This window comes from Stegodyphus dumicola, chromosome 12, assembly GCF_044657685.1.
Source record: "Stegodyphus dumicola isolate Sdum_Otavi_A_Nest chromosome 12, ASM4465768v1".
In the NCBI taxonomy this organism is placed as follows: domain Eukaryota; kingdom Metazoa; phylum Arthropoda; class Arachnida; order Araneae; family Eresidae; genus Stegodyphus; species Stegodyphus dumicola.
In genome coordinates this window covers 117,648,892-117,670,397 of record NC_140779.1, presented here as the reverse complement: position 1 = coordinate 117,670,397, position 21,506 = coordinate 117,648,892, and the positions used below count along the sequence as shown (strand labels likewise).

Below are 21,506 nucleotides of genomic sequence, written 5' to 3'. Positions count from 1 at the left end.
CAAAATTAATAATATCACTAAATGGCTTGCATAGGAAGTAACATGTTCTTATTATGAATATGAGAACTATAATAAATCAACTGCAACTAATCTGAAAGCAAAAGAAGATAAAATCAAGTGGGCTATTCCCAAAATCTAAAAATGAAATACCTTGCTTTTCTATCTAATTCTTAGTACGTCTCTCTATCATTGACTACTTGATATTTCTGCCGTAGATGTTATTTATATTTAAGTTAAATCCAGACTTAATCAACAGGTTCAAGATCTACAATTAAAATTATGGAAAATCAACAGAAAGAAAGAAATTAATCAACAGGTTTAAGAAATTAATCAACAGGTTTAAGATCAACAATTAAAATTATGGAAAGGCAGTTAGGCCTGACCAATCAAAATAGCAAAAACACAATCTGTGCCCACAGAATAGAAACAAAAGCTGAGTATTTGGTTTCATCGATTCATAGTCTCACATGGAGCTCACCTTTAAAAATCCGCACAGAGGATTAAAACCTTCACAGTACACCTTCTTCTGATTCTAACTTGTAAGTCATACCTACATCTGATCTGTAAGTCCTATCTGAGTAAATTTTATTCAAATAGTAACAAATCTCGCAACCCAGGGAAACCCGTCCTCCCTGGGATGCTTTCCATCAAAACTGGGGGCGGAATTGAGCCAAGTCGTACTGTCACCTGTAAGGTGTTCAAGGCTGTTGCCAACGGCAGGCGTAATCTTGCGCTCCTTGCCACGAGGAATTTCGTGGGCTTGGGAAACCATTCGACAGACAAGTGAGCATTAGTCAACAAAAACAACAAGGTAATTCTTATACAGAATACAGTAGAAGTGAGATGGACACCAGAATTTCAGTATTGGTCGAGAAGATGTAGTCTTGCCGAACTAACTGTTCACTTCTGCCCTAATTTTGAGGGAGAAACTTACCCGGGGACCGTCAGAGGTTCTCCCTATCTCCTTTTCCTCTCCCATTAACATCTTCAGAGGACTTTCATCCTACCGCGTATTTTAAATGACCCTTTTCGTACAAACACTATACGCTTATAAGCATTCATGCATTTTCCGAGATTCGAACATAGGCCCATTACTACGGCAGTCAGTATTACTAACCACTATACGGGCAGAGAGGCGGTAATGACTGATAATGGTAAAACCTGATACAGGAACTACAACAGAGAAAAATCCCATCAAGCTTTTAAAATACGCCGCCATTGTATTAAATTAACCTAATAGTGCCTGTGACGGTACCTCGTTAAGAAATTAATAGTAATCACATCTAGCCTTTAACAATTTCCAGGTTATTTGAATCAAATCCAATCTAGAACTCAAAATTCTTTAGAATATACCATCATAGAATTCGAGATAATAATGACTGAATAGGAGATTAATTGTGTGAAAATAGCTTTAAATTTTATAAGAGCGAAAAATATAAGAGTTTTTATGAAAGAATCGTCAGTATTTTCTCAGAATACTGACTCAGAGAATAATAATTTATTCAGTTTTGAAATATATATAAATAGAGCTATAAAATTTCAGTAATTCTTCAATGTAAAAAATGAATAAATGGGCTTCAGTGTTAAAATGAAAGTTTAGTAGTTTATATGATAAGAAGTTTCATATTTTATATGATTTGGTGAAAAGAATGGAACAGAAAAAAAATAAGGCAAGTATTTTATGAAGGAAGATGAGAATAACATTTAGAACTGGCAATTTATGTATTTAATGATTTGCCCCCAAACTTGAAATTATTCGATATAATTTTTTATTGAAAAGACAGACAGATATACTGAGCATTCAAGTAGTAAGCATTCTAATAGACTTTCCGCTTTATAAATGTGCCAATCATTATGACATATTTAATCAAAAGGCTTCTGAGTCCGTTCCCTTAAAAAACGCAAAATAAATTTTTTAAAATTAAAAGTGCACTTGACGAAAATTCTAATAAAATATGTGAAATTTACAACTGTTCGTAGTAGTATGTTACAACTATTCTCAGAGTCGTCCAAACGGTACAGTGGTTAGGTGAGCTTATTGCAATATCGAAGGGCCCGGGTTCGAATCCCTGGATATTTGTAAATGTGTAGTGCGGTATGGGGTCACTCTAAATATGCGACGAGCCGAAATGCCTCTCGAGAAGTTGGTGGCAGAAGACTTTCGGAACCATCCTCCCGGGGTGCTCTCTTTCAAACTTGGGGGCGAAAATGAGTGAAGTCGTACTCTCATCTGTATGGAGTTCAAGGCTTTGCCAACGACAGGCGCAATGCTGCTCTTCTTGCTGTGACGAATTCCATGGTCTTGTTATGACGTCACGGTCAGGGAAGTGAGATACGTCACAACACTATTTGTAGTAAATTGACAACTATTTGTAGTAGTAGGCAAATAGTTAAATGTGCATTTCCTGTAGTGTAAGTAATCGAATGAATACGAAACTGGCTATAAATGATGAAATCAAGCAAACTGAAAACAATTTACAACAGTAGTTTTTTTTTTTTTTTTTTTTCTTAAACGTACTACGTGCTTCGCCCTTAGGCGCTAAACGGAGAGGGAAGGATGCCCGGTGGAAGGTTTTTTAAGGAAAACTGACTCGTATCCACGTTACACATAAGCAAAACTACGAAAACGCCCACGCCAGCCAGCCCATTTGCCGGAACTCGAACCCCGGACCGAATTACCAGCATTCAACGGTTTTTACCGCTCACTTACACGGCTACCATAGCAAGTTCTCAACCTTTTTTGACTCCTGTTACGCTTTCATCAATATATTCGCAAAGCTTACAGACCATTCCTTCTATGGTCTGCTCTCATTGGATGAAACATCTACGTGGCGGTGATATTTGGAATGGCGAGTTATCGCCTTGTAGGCTTGGTAATTAACGCCAAACATACCTTGTGGGCTTTCAGTAAAGCGAGAAAAAACAGCCTAATTATTAAACATTTGATCTTTTTTAATTTTATGAATGAAAGCTAAGGGGGATTGTGTGGAATATATTTTAAATAACCCTCAAAAATGGTCTTATTAATAGTTTATTTGTATTTGGTTAAAGAATGAATTTAAACTGTTAAAAGTACGATAATTGTTTTGCAAGAAAAAGTGTTTACGTGGAAATGGCATATGTACTTTTCCGTCATTTCTGTTATAAAGAGTCTGTTGTGTATATTTCCATAGCACATTAATTGATACAAATAAAGGAATATTAAAAAAATAAACCAAATGAAAACATTCAATAAACATTTAAGGGCGTAGGATACCTATTCTTTTTACTTAAATTACGAGTAAGTATAATTAAAATTATATTTTATTCCGTTATGCGCTATTTCAGTTTAACGCTTTTCGGGATTTTGGATCGTAATCTTGCCACTGGAACCTATTACAAAGAGTACAAACCAGTAAATAAAAATAAGAATAAATTAGCATTAACAAAAACAGAGAAAATAAAGGTGTTCAATTTTTAACACCGCACCCGAAGGCGAAAAGACCAATAATGATAAAGTCATTTAACAAAGTGAGGATAAAAAAAAGTCCGCGCACGGCGGAGTTTGTAAAACTCATTAGCGGGGACAGAACCCACGAACTAAAAAACCTGCGAATGAATTCCGTACTCCGTACCGCCGAGCTGCTGTTTCTGCGCTTTTCACTACACCACGCTCATATAAAAATAGCAAAGGCGATGAAGCAAAAGTCGCCAAAGATTCTGTAACTCTACGTTTCCTGTGTTAACCAATCGGAGCAAGCAGTATAAGAAACGGTTTTATACTGTGAATATGCCTTTCACCATTGCTAGACGGTCATTCATCGCCTCCTCTTTTGCAAATCTCGTAAAATACATACACATTTATTTAAACTTATGCTATTTTTAATGTGTTTTATAAACTAAGCAAAGAGAAAAAATGGAAAATGTTGGTACAGATCAAAAACTTCGATAAAAATAGATTTTTATGTTCATAAGCTGAAATTAAATACTTAACAGGTAAATAAAAGACTGATCCCCCTCATGAAACCATAAAACTCTCTTCCAAAAAGAATTCCCCTCATTTGAGAACCTTTAATTTAGAAGTATCTAAAACAGAATTTAACTTGGAATGAAGACTAACAAGTAAAATTTAATGTACTTTTAAATAATCCAAACATCAGACATTGAGGAAGATTGAATATCTTAAAAATAATGCAGGAATGCGCAGTGAATTTCCTGTATCTACTAAATTCATTACATTACCATACATACATAAAGCTACTGGGCAGGATTTGAGGGAAGGAGAAATTTTATTCCCAGAAATGAAAACCATTCAAATGCAAGAATTTTGGTTTTATACTAGAAGTATTTTATGCGTGATGATTCTTGTTGGGAGTTTATTATTGTCCTTGACAAATCTTTTATCACGTTCGGGCAATTTTAAATGGTAGCTCGTTGTGGAGGTAAAGCAACGAGAAAAACAATAGAAATTCAGCAGGCTGATGAATATTTATAAGGCACAAAATGATCTCTTTTATTGGTTTTTTATAACGCCAGGGTTTTACCAGAATGTATGATGATTTTAGATTGATTTGCTTTTGAAATAAGGGGAATGAATATTTATTCGTGAAGTTTAAATGCATATTTCAAGGTAAATAAATTGGAAATTAATAATTTTCGAAAACAGTTACGTTCGTAACGAAAATTCATAGCATGTTAATCTTGAATATGCGCTATTCAGTCAAATAGACAATTATTGGCCCTTACGGAAACAATGCTATGTTCAAATCATCAATGAGAATTGAATTTCAGAAGTAAAATTAAAGAAGGATATTTTATTAATTAGTAATATTATTACACGCTCAAATGCAGTGATGTTTATAATCGCTAGTCATGAATATATGCTCTTCAGTCAAAAAATAATTAGTGTGCTTACGGAAAAGGAGCTGTATTAGAATCACAAATGACAGAATTATACATGAATGAAGAGATAATTTATATTGTTACAGAACTGGGTGCGGCGATATCTCGCCAAATGTGGCAACCCTATCTTCCTGCCATTTTCTGGCAACCCTAAATCTACTTTGCGGGGAAGCTATCCTACCGCGGTTGTACATTTCGTAACAATATTTTATGCAGCTAGGAAGCGTGTAAAAACATCAACCTTCGCAGCATTCGAGCTGCGGATCTTTCAGTTGCAGGCTGAACGTGGGAAAACTTTACATATGATAGCATGAACAGGGGAATACGATAATTCCTTACATTTAGAAAGCGATGGGGAGAAGCACGAAACTCAGTCGACCAAATCGAGGTGATATCTTTCACTGTAGTTTTATAGGGTGTTATTGTGCCAGGGTGTTTAAAGCAAGAAACTTGAAAAATGAGCTGTGCCTTCCCCAGGTTCTGAACCATGGATCTTCCTGTGTTAACCGTTTTCCTCATAACTTCCTGTCTAATCCGCTAATTCCTTAAATTATTACCGTGAGATAATAAAATTATTGCATTTTGACTGATAATTATGTGAATGTGAATTTTGACTGATAATTAAGAACGAAAGATTAATGCATCGTGAATCTATCTAGTGTAGTACCTAGTTAATACTATCTATCTAGTAGTATCAACATAAATCTATAAACTAGTCAACTATTCTTTATAATTAATGTATCATAAAGAAGAGCTGAGTAGTTTTTTTCAACATATCACTATCACACATTGGTAAAAAAGCATATCATCGGACAGTCGTTAAATCAAATTTTTAAAGGAGACTTAAATCTGGACTGTTAGAAAGGAGACTGTTAGAAAAGGAGACTGTTTAAAGGAGACTGTTAGAAAAACCTGTAAATTTCAGTTCAAATTGTTTAATTTTGAACTAATTTGAAGAGACAATGGAGTATTAATGAATGGTAAGTTTAGATTTACGTATTTTTTAACTCAGTATTTTGTATTACCGGCAAATTAGAGGCAGGAAATATTATTATTTGATTTTTTTCAGTATTTATTCTGCTAAAAGATGAAGAAGGTAAGTATATGAACGTCAAACAGAAATCACTCTAGCATAGGATTCTTTGCGAGGAAGTCACAGTTTTCATGCAAAGTATATATCATAGTTTTCATCGAAGTTCACGACGAATGGTAACAGAAATACATATTAGTATTGTCAGAAACCGGGAAAAAATTTTGTGCAGCTTACTGAATTATTAGAGCAAGCCTTAACATTTACTTTAGAATGACGGTTTTCGTTGCAATTCATGAAATATTGCGCTCGTAAATGAAAATTTCGTTTGAAGCAGCTCAATGACGTGACTGATGTCATTCGTTAGTATAAGCAGTACAGTCTTAGCTACTTATTGCAAACATAAGTAGGCTTATTTCTCAAACCATATTTCTCGATCGCTTTGAATCTCACAATCTAATAACATAAGACTTCTTTCTGTAAGAATACATTAAATCCAAAGTATATGTTATCCAGCTCCACTCTATCCAGCAGCTTAGAGTGAAATTCAACAAATTAAGTTATCGCTTTGTTACTATTTTGAGTGAAGTTTTTTCGACAGAGAGCAATTTATTGTAATGAAAATCGCCTTTCTAATGCAATTTTGAAGATGTGAATAAGTTTCAATAGATTGCAGTATATTTTTTCTTATTTATACATTGCTGGCCATCCAAAATGCAACAAGAAGAAGGAGAAGAGCTAACAAAGCCAAACTTATTTTAGAGATTGCAGATAGTATCAATGTTAATTCCTTTGGAATACTGCCTTCTTTGAGGTGAGGACGACGAGCAAATCAGAAATAACTACTGATTCCTTTGTCAATAACCGTTCTTATACGCCGCGGCATATAGTGAAAGAGGCTCGGGATGTGTTGTTGGGGAATGGAAGCCCATGCTGCCTCCACAAGTAGCCAAAGTTCATCTGGTGTATCCGTGGATGCGGCATGTCAGGCTAGATGTTCTCCAAACATTGGCTAGATATATCCGATGGGCGAAAGATCTGAAGAGCGGGACGGCCATGGTAACAATGCGATGGTGGACTAAGAAGTAAGCTTGAGCACTCTGTGGAACATGCGGCAGCGCATTGTCCTGTCGAAGTGTGGCCGTAGAAATCCCTGAAGGTAAGAGAACAGGGTGTAAAACCTCAGAGATACAGCGTTGACTGATAAGTTACTGATAACGTACTAGGGTGTGCAGAAGCGGGATCCAATACCCTACATCATCATATTGGATGCGTAACCACTATAATGATGCATAACCCAACAGTCTAGCAGCCTTTCTCCACGCTGTTTCCAAGCTCCAATCCAACCATCGTCTCAGGGATCTCACTCACACTACAGGGTGTCTTAGTCGAAAGAGGCCTCGGGAAAAGTGTGATAAAAATATCTTATAATAAAGGGGAAGGAAATCAAATTTTTACATGACAATACCTTTATGTTCGAAAAATACCTTTATGTTTATTTTTACATGACAATACCTTTATGTCTGAAAGTGCATTAGAAGGGGTGCTGGAAGTGATCTCTCCCTACCAGTTCACACAGTTAAACATGGCGCTGCATGTTCGCTTATGTTGCTGCCAGATTATTGGGAGTCACTCCTTGGATTTCACGACGGACGTTCTGACGCGAATCGTCGATGCGCGTGATTTGTGCTTGTACGCATTACCTTTAAGACGACCCCATAGGAAACTCTCAAGAGAGATCAAGTCTGGAAAAGTGGAAAAAGTAATTCCCCGCGTTCTTATTCGCTACAGATGTGTGACATGTTGCCCCATCTTGCCGGTAAGCCAAACTCCAGTAAGTCAGCTCCTCATCATCCAGCTTGTTCACAAATTCATGAAGAAGTGCCTGGTACACTTCACTGGTGATAATAATGTAAAAAATATTGGCGCCGTGATGCGTCGCTGTGGTAATGCACAAAACACACCCATCTTCTGTGAATGACGGCTGTATGCTGGTTGTTACTATTCCATAAACGGGTGTTTCGTTAGTTCACGTACCCTGACAAGTGAAACCACGCCTCATCACTTTACCACGTGTAATCTCGAAGCAACATCCACGAAAATGCAAAACTGTGTTGAAATGTGTATACAGATGGGAGGAGGTCACTTCCAAAACCTCTTCTAATGCACTTTTATTTCTAAAATATAAAGGCATGTTATGTAAAAATTTAGTTTCATTCCCTTCTGTTAGAAGATTTTTATCCCACTTTTCCTGGGGACTCTTTCGAGTGGGACACCCTGTGCTACAGGCAGAAGAGTAGTTCATCCGAAAACACAGTGGCATGCCATTCAGATGTCCATCTCTATCTTCAGGGTACCATTGCAAATGCGAACGCCTGTGATTTAAATATAAGAAAAACAATGGACGCCTAGAGGACAGTCCATTGTACTGTAAACGACGTCGAATATTTCGTGCAGACACCGACTGTTGTGTTCCAGAATACATTCGTTGTGATATGGTTGTGGACGAGGCAGTACGCTTCATCAGTGCCATGATCACAATATACTTATATTCCTATGGAGTGGTGGGATGAGGCGGTTGCAATTGCTTTTGTCCAGCAGCTTTTTCCCTCCTGCATTCACCGATTTCATATTCACATAACTGTTGCTTGTCTACGTTCAACACGATGACCGATTTCCCGGGAGGATAATCCGCAATCTCCGAAGCTACACACACAAAACATTTCACAGAACAATTCACGTTATTCGAAACGGTAATCTTTCCACCCTTTATATGGTTTGTAAGATGTGCGTGCTGAAATTTAAACATTTGCATATTCCATCGCGGTATACACATGGTCCAAGTTTAACGCTGTTTGAATGCTTTCCTTCATGGTGCTGCCTTTTGGATGGCCGGCAGTTTAACAGTGCTGATGCATATTTCTGTCATATTCTGTCATAATAATACTGTTATACGAGCCATCAGATCATCGCTTCCAACCCTATACAGAGTACCGAAGTATATGGAGCACGCACATTAAGAATCTACATATTCCAAGTGTCTAATTGTCAAAGGGTGTAAAATTAAATTTCCTTTAAATTTTCAGCAGACAGACATGACCTAAATTAAACAATTCATTAGCTGAGGTATCAACAAATGAGCTTTTTTTAGTCATAAACTTGGATTAAGATTTTTGAACACTAGTATCTAACAATAATACATTATTTACCCATTATACCAAAATGTATCAACCATTTCAAATATAGTATTAGATGTTTAAATGATTCAGTCTTCAGTGTATAGCTAATTGCGGCTAAAAACAAATTTGAGGTTCTTCGAATTTAATCCGATATCAAGAAAGCATTTTCTATCTGTATTTCTACCAATAAGCATTAAAATAACAGTTCATATGTATAAATTTACATGAATTTTACTTGTGTGAGGAATTAATCAGCATTTTCTTATAAACATATGCATTTTACATTTTGAGGCCCCACAGTTACAGACGGTTTACCTGAGTGAATGTATTTGCATCGTTCTTGAATATTTAAATTCTTAACGAATGGCGTCAGTTATGTTTAACACAGAATGGAAGGTAGATCTTCAATGAAATCACACAATTTTGCAACATCCCCTTGCAATTTACTCTTTTCCCCTTTAAGTATCGGATAAAAGAAAAATTAATCGAATGGCGTCAGTTATGTTTAACACAGAATAGAAGGTAGATCTTCAATGAAATCACACAATTTTGCAACATCCCCTTGCACTTTTACTCTTTTTCCCTTTAAGTATCGGATAAAAGAAAAATCATAACCGTCGGAATATTTTAACTTGTCGACCCCACATCACAGGTGTGAGTCGTATAGTTGGCTTCTGCACGACCTTGCCAGGACATAACTGAAGAACCATTTGCGAAAAGACCAAACAGTTTAGCCTTGAACGATCACCAAACAGGATTCGCCGTTTTTATTCTTTGCTCTGTTATTATTACCGAGATTAACAATGAGTTATTTTTTAACTGCCCGTGTTGTGGAGCTCTGACAACTAGGCAACTGGAGTTGCTGTATTTGAACATAAAAGCAAATAATATTATACAAGGTAAAACAATTTCTTCCGATCATAATTTTCAACTGTGCAAATGATACTTTATTTAGACTGGATACTTAGATTATGATACTTTAATTAATTCACGAGATTCTATTGCTGAAGAAATTTGCTGCATCTTTCAACGCAACAGTCCACAGACTTTTAAACAGTATATGACTTTAAAGAAATTGCCGCATGAGTTAGGATATTTTTTATGTTAAATATAAGAATGGCTTCAGGTAGAACTAACAACTACTTCACACAGATCTGATTGTTTGTTATAAATATAATTACAAAATGTGTAAAATGTACTTTAAAACTCTGGAATGCAAATGTCATATACAAAGCAGCACATTTGAAACGTTGATGTTAAGTTAGGTTATTTAATTACGGCAAAGCCTCGAGGGCTATCTGCCTAAGAGGAGGGATATCTGCCTAAGAGGAGGGATAGACTTTCTAAGGGAAACTGGCTCGTATACACGTTACACATGGGGAAAACGACGAAAACGCCCACGCAGCCAGCCCGTTCGCGGGATTCGAACCTCGGACCGAACTACCAGTGTTCAGCGACTTTACCGCTCGGCCGCTGGTGGGCCTTGAAACGTTGATGAGCAATTAATTTGTTTCAAACTGGATTCGATCACTTAAAAAAGTTAAAACGACTACAAATATTAAAAAAAAAAATAAAGCGAACTTAAATATTAATGATGAGCGAGGTTGAATAAAAAGTTTCATTACACTATACTGACGCATTTACAGAAACAAATCTTAAGAGGTATTAATAATTACAAAAGAAATTATATATATTATATTTTATAAAATTTTACGTAACTGATTAACTAGCTATATATATTACGAATATCGAAAAGTATTTTTAGCTGTAGTAATCAATACCTTACATATATTCTTATAAATCAAAGCAGAGACATAAAAATAGAACTACCAAAGAATGTCTCTTAACGAATAGGCTGAATTAATATAACTATGTAAAAAATTATTTCAATGCATATGCCTAAATGCAAACACCCAGTGAAATAAATCAACTGATTGTTGCTTTATTTACATCATATGGAATTATTGAATTAATCCTTTTATGAAATTACCTCTAATTGTCACACTGGTTATGTTAAAAATATCAAACTGTTTTAAATTAAAAGAATGTGTAGAATATTAATTTATTTTTTATTAACCAGGTATTCAACGTTAATGAACTTTAGTGTCTTTCTCGCGATCAGTTTGGGTTGCCAGAAATTATTCCTGAGCCTTAAGATGAAATCTCAGCTAAACACATATAGCTGAGCGCTGATCTATCGACAATTCTCCAACTCATTCCGTCATCCACGCATTCGAGGCTACTTCATTTTGCCCGATACCTTATAAAATTTACCCAACTCTTGAGGAACATGACGAATGTCGTGAAGGAGTATGAGCACACGAAGGGCCGAAAACCCCTCGCGCGCTTATATCCTCTCCAGAATCATAGCTCCGCAGATATGCACGTGTACGCATGCGTATTCTGAATATCTGCATAATTCTTCGGCAGCTTAGTTAGTAACCTTGGTTGAATGCTCTTCGTAAAGATAGACATAATTCGGAAATGCTATTCATTTTACACACCAGTGTATAACGGTATAAGATCCTTTCAGCTTTTGTGCAAATTTGCATGTAAATTTTCCACATCGAAATCTTTATTCAAAATGCTGATGGAAGAAAGAGCAACCTTATTGGCTGTTGCTAACTTTTATCATTCCTTTAGTTACGTCTCATATTTATCTTTCTATTACGTTTTTCTATATTTTGTAAGTTTTTCTTTGCGATATTTTTTGCATTTTTCCCAAAGTACAACGAAATTGTCAAATATTTTCAAGAACTGCTTTGTAATTAACTGCGCATTTATATTTTTGAAGAATGCTAAACTCATCAAAAGCAAACACTATAGAGTTTTACACTTTTTTGTTCAGTTTTCTACGTAAGTAACAGTAAGAGTCATATTAAATTTTATAGACTTTAAAGTTTTTGAAGTCTTATTAATTATATGAAACATTTCTAGATGTACATTTGTAACGAACACGGAGCGTGTAATAGTTTTAAGAATTCTTAACGAAGTTAATGCATTTAGTTTCGAAACGTGTTTTAACTTTTTGAGGTTCTTTTTAGAACGAAGATGAAAGACTTACTTTTAAGAAAGAAATACCTTTTCGCTTATTCGGAATTTGCCATTATTTAAAAATATCAATTCTAGTTTTATTAACAATAAAAAAATCTACATCAATCGAACTTCGATAAGCCCAAAGTGAAGAGACCAGAAAAAAATATCAGGTAAGCTTAAGTTCTATTTATTTAGAAAGAAAAAAGTAAACATTTCTGCGTTTCGATATCTAATGCGATTTGTTGTTCTACTGTATATTACAGTTCCTATATGATTTTTTTTTTACTTAGATTGAAAGACAAAATTATATCTCTCTTATCGCATTTGCAGAAACAAGATTACCCACAATATCAAACAAACAATATCGATAATATGGACAAACAAACTTGTCTTTTTTCTGGAAAATGAAAATTTATCTGTTTTCCATTTATCCGTTTCATACTTCGCACACTTAACATAGTGATAAAGGTTCTTATGCTAAAAGTACGTAAATTATAGTATTCTTTTCAGTTTAGTGGAAACAGATTGGATGTTGTATTTAGGTAATTAAAAAATATATTTAACATCCAATTTTGTCGAAAAAAATCGCACATTTTTTCTGCAATATTTATTCCTCATGATTGTAATCGAAATAAAATACGATAAACGGAATAAAAAATCTCCCGTCGTATATTGAAATAACTAAGTAATTTATTCCCAGAAAACGGATTACTCAGTTGTTTGGAAAATATCCAGATATATTATTGTTCTAAAAAATACTGCAGGAAAGCATCTGGGCTGTCTGTCCTGAGAAAGAATATCTTCGGCGAATGGAAGATTTCCTAAATTGAATAGTAATAACGTTACATATAGTCGTTACATATAGTCGTTACATATAGTTTTACATATAGTAAAAGTTACACCTTCCGGGGTCGACGTAGAGAAACCTGTGAAGTTACTGGCTCTGATCTGTCTCTTGGCAGTCTTGGCCACCGGGGCATAAAATCACAAGCCTGGTGGTTTTACTTGCCTAGCTGGGAGATACCTTGAGACGAAACGTCATCCGCCCAGTCTGAGTGGGTTCGAGAAAGCCAATATGGCTTCAGGCTTTCCGCGCAGTGCTGGTGGGTAGCATTTTTGACGACCAGTCAGATCTCCAGGCGTGCCAGTTCGCCGCCACTGGGAAACCTTGAGGCCGAGAGTAGTGGCCCCTTGCGCCCAGGGGTAGCAATGGTAATAGAGAAAACTGTAAAAGTTTGCTTTCTCAGAATAAGAGCTCCAAGGCGGTATCAATCGTTAACATCTATCCTCTTGAGGAATTCCGACTGGCCGCCCCCACCCTGCAAATTTATGGGGAGGCCTCTCAGCTGGGACCCAGTCCGTCTAGTGTCAAACCGATGGAATGTGCTTAACGAACATTTTAATATTATTATATAGTCAAGGTCAGTAGACAAACGGTAAACCAAGGTGAGAAGAAGCATTAGGTTCTTCCTAATGCTGACGTCACTTCCTTACACATGTGGAAGAAACTAGGATACAAATTAAGTAGCTGTTTTGCAGCAGACTAGGAATCAGCGACGTCACACAAGAGTAAACCTTATAGTATAATGACCTTAATCAAAATTATGATGACGCCCATCATGCCATCCCGTTCACTGGTTCGAATCCGGATGAAACCACCAGTGGTCAAGATCTGAGATACTTAAACACTAATGGGCCCGGATGTGCTTAGAGGCCAAGTAGTTCGGATACTTAAAGGTCACTATAAATATTTGCTGCTCACCTATTCTAATTTACAACTGCAGCCCTAATATTGGACTTAAAGGGGTAATACAGGGTAATACAGGTTTTGGGCTTCCCCGTTCCAAGAACTAGCTCACTACAGGTCGACTCTGCCTTCGGGCACGTCGTGGAGGTTCAACCTCCACTATTACCCTCTAGCAGAGCCGCGCACCACCTGGATACGTCACCAGGCAGCACCGGTCGTCAATTGCTCCTGCCAGTCGCTCGGGCGAGCCCGTCGCGGCGGGACATTACCCAGCGACCCCGGGGGGAATCCCCACGGGTTACTAGCACCACGCCGCGCTAGGATGTGCCAGACTCCGAGGCCGGCCAATAAGTGACCTTTCCCAGAGCCTTCAGAACCACCAAGTTCATAAATTTTATACCCCCGTGGCCGAGACTGCCTAGGTACAGATCCTAGCCAGTAGCTTCGCAGAATTCTCTACGTCGACCCCCGGGGGGGAGGACTTAAAGGGGTAAAAAATCTCAGTTATCAAGCCAGATTCTGTTACGTAAGCTGTTCGGTAATATTTAAGGGATGAAACTTGAAAATGCGACTTGGACGATGTGCTTTGTTTGAGTGTGGAATAAGTGCTATATTGTTCCGATAATACAGTTGATTTAATATACTTAATTATTGTACAAAAAGAAACATTCATACGGGAAATAGTATTTCATTTGATGTTAATACGAAAAAAATTATATAAAAAAAAAAAAAAAAAAAAAAAAAAAAAAAAAAAAAAAAAACAGTTGATTTTCAAGAGAACATCCATAGAGTACACTAAATGGTATATACTAATGCAAACTGAATGATACTCCCTAAAGTTCTGTTGAAAAATCATGATGACGCAGTTTTCTATTATTTCAGTAAAAATTGTGTTATCTGAAGGAATATCGGGGGAGGGGGGTTAGTTTAGTTTATTCTTTCAATCCAGATACATCAGATGTATACCTTAAAGTGATGTAATAAGTAGCAGAAAAGTTAAAAAACAAATTTTTATCTCTGCAACATAATTTAGCCTTTCATAGTGAATAGTTAATTATCACAACCCACTTACATGGCAACGTAGAAGGCCAAGCCTGTAACTTATGTGACCTTATTTTTTAACATTACCTCCCACAAAGACTTACTCCGTCACTTTAAGGATTTTGATATTCATTAAAGCATCCCATTCATCAAGAAAACAAGTAAAAACAAATTCATATTCATAGTTACATCAAAAATACAAATTTAATAAGTAAATCTGAAAAAAAAAATTGCAGACTAAAAGACAATAGGAATGTCTCGGCATAATAATAATTCAGATACCAAAGCTAAAGGTAAAGGAAAACAAAACCCCATTTAAATAGCTAATATAGTTGGCATTTCATTTCTAATACTTCGAACTGCTCCGATATCTGAAATGGCGCATACAGAACTTTCAAAGCTTCTATGAGTGAATAATTATTATTGTAATGTTTAATAATATATTTTTTATTTTGAATGCAAACTGTATTTCTTATTAGAAGCAATATGCTAACTGGAACGTGATATGCATTTACAGCATAAGGTTTATGAAAATCTACCATTCAATTTATGCTCGGCTACAGTATTTTCGACGCCCTATTTGAGGCTCCATATAGCTTAAGCAAATTTCGCTTTTATTTAGTCGTCTCTTTTAATATCGATTTAGATGACAAACTTTAAAAGTCAGCACTCCAGGCAACCGCCTACGTTTGAAATTGCGGTATTGTAAAATCAAATTTTTTTAACGTTAATTCCAGCTCTTCGTATTCCACAAAATATACCACGTGGCTTATATAAATAAGTTATAGCACCAAAGAAACAAGTAATATAAAAAAATTGAAGCATTCAAAATCAGAACATGAAATAAAGAAGAATAGCTTTATTTTTAAAAATTGTTTTTTCCTATTTTCCTATTTTTAGGTGAGAAATACAGCTATAAGAGAGGGAAATCCGGAAATCCTAAATATTGCTTTGGTATATTCTCATTCCACAATATTTTTCATATAGTTCCCATGCACTGTTCAACTGATGATTCATTCACACTGTACATAAAAAAATTATCCATTTGAATTTCATCAATACTATGAATATTTAATAGATTTTTTAAATGTCTAGGTTTCTAAGTTACGAATTATAAAGAAATCAGAAACAGTAAATGAAAAAATAAATGAATAAAAAAATAAGAATCTCCGTGAAAAATAATTTATTTAAAGAATTTTCTTAAATATTCCCCATTTGAACATCGGAAGATAAATAAATAACGTTGACGGAGAGGGCACGAAGGATAAAATTGAAAAATAATAAAAGCAATAAAAGAATAATTAAGGGGGGAAAACAGATGTCCGCTGAGATTTTAAATCTACGAGTAAAACTTTTAATCTTCGTGTACGATGTCAACTAATAAAACAACCAGACTGCTCATAAAATTGCAGACACATGTCGCAGTCTAGAAATCGAGAGCGTCTTATCCTGTCAAAACACTTGAATTAGTGCAGGATAAATGGACAAGAATGAAAGAGGAGATTTAAAGAGGTGTCATATTCAATAGAACGTGCAACAGAAGAAAGGGGAAATCATATACCAGTTTTTTCTGAGCATTGCAAGCTCAGTTGAAATCCTTGAAACACAGTGAATTCATGGGCAAATCTCAATTATATGGAGAAAAGTAATTTACATATTTTTAATTTTCTCGCTTAAAATACATATTTTTAATTTTCTCGCTTTAAAAATTAGTTTTTTAAGTTTTTGTGTTTTCAACAAGAAATTTTACACATATACATATTATAACATCAGTTTATAAAATATATGTTCAAAATTTCAATTTATTTTAAATTAAAAAAAATAATTAATTATTTTAGTTAAAGATTAAAAATGTTCCTTGCGCTCTAATTTTCAATATTTCTTCCTAAACTTTCCTTTAAGTTAGTTATAAAGATTTTACACAAGTTTTTGTGTATCCGCTATTCAATATAATGGATCAAAACGTTTTAAAAAGGATTTTTGTGAATTTAAACCCAGTTTTCGGAAAAATTTCACCTTTTGTTAAACATTATCACAAGTTTAAAGTTCTTAATAACCTCATATCCATAAATGCATACGCAATTCTACTGTAACATATAACAAGATAGTTTCTGTCAATATATTGTTCATTTTGAACAAAAAATGATTCGCATGGAGCATTTTCAAGACATACGAACTGCGAAAAAATGTGTTTTGTGAAAACCGAATTTAAAGATTTTCTCCAAACTTACCTTTAATACATAGTCATGAGAAACAGAAAATTAACTTTAAGTATGAATTTGTAAACACTAGATTAAATTTTCGTATCATTTAACTATTTTTAACCTCATAATATTAAATATGACAAATATTAACATATCGCATATGGTACGTGATTCGAAGTTATAGGAAGAAACAATTTATGCATTATATCCAATGAAACTTTTTAAATTCACCCGTACCCTATGTTTTACCTTCATTTGTCACATTTACATTACCTTTTAATACTTTACAATATTTTTTACTATTTCTTTTTTTTTTCCAAGCAGGTAAACTTAATCTTTTTGCTTTAATCTTTAAACTTAATTAATTAATTAACTTAATCTTTAAACTTTTTTTGCTTTGGCTCAAGCAACATTGATCCCGCTTTTTTGCAACGAATAGGGAAAACGAGTTTCCCCCCCTGCTTTACGCGTATAGCATTTACATAACCAAAGTTAAATTCATTACTAGTTGTCAATACTGACATTTCTAGCCTTTAAATTATAACTGTTGAAATACATTAATTTTACATTTTCTGCAAAATTTAAAGGGCAAAGTTTACATTGTTTACACATTTTAAATGCTTGCATCTTCTTTAAAAATTAGAATATTTGAATTCGGTTTTTTGCATATGATGTAGTTACGCATATGGAATATGACGAGAGTAAAAAATCAAATTCAATATTTTGGTTAATTTTTAGCTAAGTCCACCGTCCCCTTAAATGAGATCTGCAGACGAGATTTTTAAGAAAACGGTACATAATATACGAAACGTTATATTTAACAAACATAACTGAAAATTGAATTGAGCCACGAATAATTCTAAAGGTATTAGTTGTTCATGCCGTTTTTAAATATTTTGTGATATTGCTGTTGAATTGAATTTTATATAGTTTAACCCTCTGGGCGGCCAGGGATTTCGCTAAGAAAGCACAAATTTCCCAAAACTACTACGAGAACAAATTACTTTTTTGATTTTAATGCACAAACTCTCCTGGTATTTCATACCTGGATTTGTTTTCTTTTGATATATTGCCTTAATTTCGTTGACATATTTTATTATGCACATATATATACTTTCTTACAGATATCACAATAAATATTCTAGGCCGTATACATACGGCTATGCTGTTTAGAGGGTTTTAAGTAGGAAGAACATGATAGTTAATAAATAAAGATAACACACAGAATCCTAATAAAACGCACCTTTGGGCGTAACATAAAATCTGAAAGCTTCCAGATTTGATTTTTTTTAAATTATTTTTTCCTTTTTTTTTTTTTTTTTGTTTTTTTTTTTGTTATTTATGTCATTTAAATATATTTTAAAATATTAGTTTTTCTCCTGCATTAATACCAGGAATTTACACTTTCTTAATAAAAATCTTTGCTTTCTACCTTAAGTTTTAAATTATGTCTGGTCAAAAAAACATCTAAGAAAAATGTTTTTCAACGCTATAATTCTATCTCATGATAAACTGTGTATCTAAATTTTATTAGAAGGATAAAAATAGTTTTAAGGAAAACGAAATTTGAAACTCATAAAATTTTTATTTTATAAAATTTAGAATTTACCATGCAACGTCAAGTGTTGGCTTGGATTTTTATATGTTTTTCACTCTTTTCTCAGTTCATCCACTAAGTGTTCAGTTTTCTCAGTAAGATGGCTAGAAAAAGTGTTTTTCGTCTCTTTATTATTTATGTTTTGTTCATTAACTTTATTTATTAAATATCACCATCTTTGCACTTACTCCGTGTAAAGTTCAATTCCAGTGTAAAATCACCATTTCCCGTACAGTATTGCCACTGCTCGCTTTCAAATCCTGAGTTTGTTAATCAAAAATTAGTTAAGTTTTACAAAATATGAAATAGATAATAAAACCAATTCGAAATTAAAAATTAGGCTTTCCAGGTGCTCATATTTGGGTAGAGGACTACGTTATTCATACATTCGGGCAGATTCTTCATTATTTAATTTCTTTAAAAATAATACAGGTCGATAAAATTTGGTGGCAACAGTTGGAAATGTGATACAGCGTTTATAGTGATTCAATATAAAATCTCGTTTCGAGACTAATAGCCCAGTTGGGCTATTTGAAATAAACAAAAACAACAACAACAAAAAAAAAAAAAAAAAAAAAAAAAAAAAAAACTGATATTTGTAATTAGTATTGCTAAGGCTTTGCAGGTATTACTGTGTATACTTCAATCATTTTTTCTTTGCGAACAGGAAATTAATCACTAAAGCCACTATTTGTACCTTCAGAGCTAAAATTAATGAGCAGTAACGAAACAAAATCTTTTTTATAATAATTCTATGATAAAACATTCCACAGACATGTTGTAGCATTTTGTTCATACCAAATATAATAGCTAAATGAGTCATTTTTTCTTCTTCACCAGACGCAGCTATATGCGGAAATATTTTTCCTTAGCAATTACAAAAAGTCTGAAAAAATATTTTCATTAGCTTAATTACAAGAAGTACAGTTATGAACCTAATTGGGAAAGGCAATTTTTTTTTCATACTGTTCCGAAAGGAAAAATCAATATTTTAATTTTCTGGCGTGTTAGCACTACACTAAGCTAAGAAGAGTTAATATTTACAATCACAAAAGACGGCGTTTGTTTGAAGATAGGATTTGTTTTATTTGTACAAAGTTTGTAATTAGGCTTTTTTCTGAGATGGATATGCATTCTACTTGGCAACTTTTCAAAAACATCCTCGCTAGTCACTTAAAATATATGTTTTGACTGGTAATCAGCAAGTCGATGAGATCAGAAAGTATTTTCGGAATTTCTTCGATCGTAAACGCCGTCGCTTTAACAGTCATCTGTTTGTCTGCACTAGCTCTGAACGTAGTATGAACGCAAATATATCACTTAGAGAATATATCATCTCTAAAGGTTAAATTTTAACAAACATGTATATACGTAAAAAAGCAAATTTAAAGTTAAAATAATGTGCAAACATTTGAAAGAATTAATTTTCGAACTAATCTACAATATCATTTAATTTAAGATAGCATAAGTAAATCAAGTGCAAAAACAAAACATGAAAATAAATTCACCAATTTAGCAAATTAAAATTAATCTAAAAATTTTTTAAAAATGCATAAGTGAATGACTGTTGAGCAGGCAGGAGGCAGACTTATCAAGGGGAAGTTGCCTCCTAACCTAACTCTTCAATCATTCGTGTTTCGTCATTCATGCAAGCAAGGGTAAAAGTCAAAACCAAGCGTAGTGCAGAATGTCCAAAAAGAAATACCAACTAAGTGGTACCTTGAGTAATTAGCAATTAAAATTAAAGGTCTAAAGAAAAATACCAATAATGAAGTATTTTGAGAAATAAGCAATGAGGTGTTTAGTATTAAATTAAACTTTTTTAAAAATTTAATTTTCCAGAAAAATTAATTTAGAAACCAGTACATTTTAGAAACCCTTGTTTACAGAAACCTCCCTGACACGAATATGCATATTAAGCAAAAAGAAACTAAAAAGGGACTAGACAAATTAATATAAACCTATAAGTAACTAAAAAGAACTAATTCATAATTTATAAAAACAAATATATACTTAAAAATAATTACATACCTAGAAAATACTCAAATACTACATAAAAAATACTTAAAAAATACTTAAAAGCAACTAAATAGTAAGTTTTAATACTAACTTACCTACCATATAAGCGTTGGGGACTGCAAAAGTATTTCCTAAGTGATGTAAGTGTGTTCTGCAAATTATATAGATGGCGCTAATGTAAGTAAAGTTGAGTGCCAAGCTGCTATCTTTAATAGTAAAATATTTAAATAATATAAATCTAGAAAAATCAAAGAATATCCTAAAAGTATGTAATGCAAGTTTTAATTTTAACTGACCAACTATTTATGGTAGGGAGTTTAGTAGCTGAGCCAATCAAGGCTCTCTAAAGGTGATATAAATATATCACCTTTAGAGAACATCGGAAGTTTCTTCACTTCTGAAATTCTCTTCCAGCGTCTGTTTTCTGATAAATGGTATCTACATCACTACAATTTTTCAGTGCATTGTACAATTTGTTGTTGGTATATTAATAGCTGTTTCAGCTGTTAATTTATTTATTTCTTGTATAAATTTCCGTATGCTCTCTCGTCGGGAATAGTTTTATGAATGCCATTAATTTCATAAAAAAATTATGTATTATTTTATTAGAATTTTTTTTGAAAAATCGCTGTTCAGACATCTTCAATTTAATTTACTCTAATACTGATATATTTTTTAAAGATATAAAGATTTATTTACTAAACAGTTATTTTATATTAATATCCCTTGCTGTTTTTTCCGATTTCCATTTTCCTGCCAGAATACAAATTTC

At 33.9% G+C, this 21,506-nt stretch overlaps 1 protein-coding gene across 1 annotated transcript in view; it reads right to left on the bottom strand.

The window, feature by feature from the left end:
* The window catches only part of LOC118181520 (annulin-like), a 110,602-nt gene that overhangs the window by 38,977 nt on the left and 50,119 nt on the right, over nucleotides 1–21,506 (bottom strand). The gene's annotated exons all lie outside the window — the stretch shown is intronic.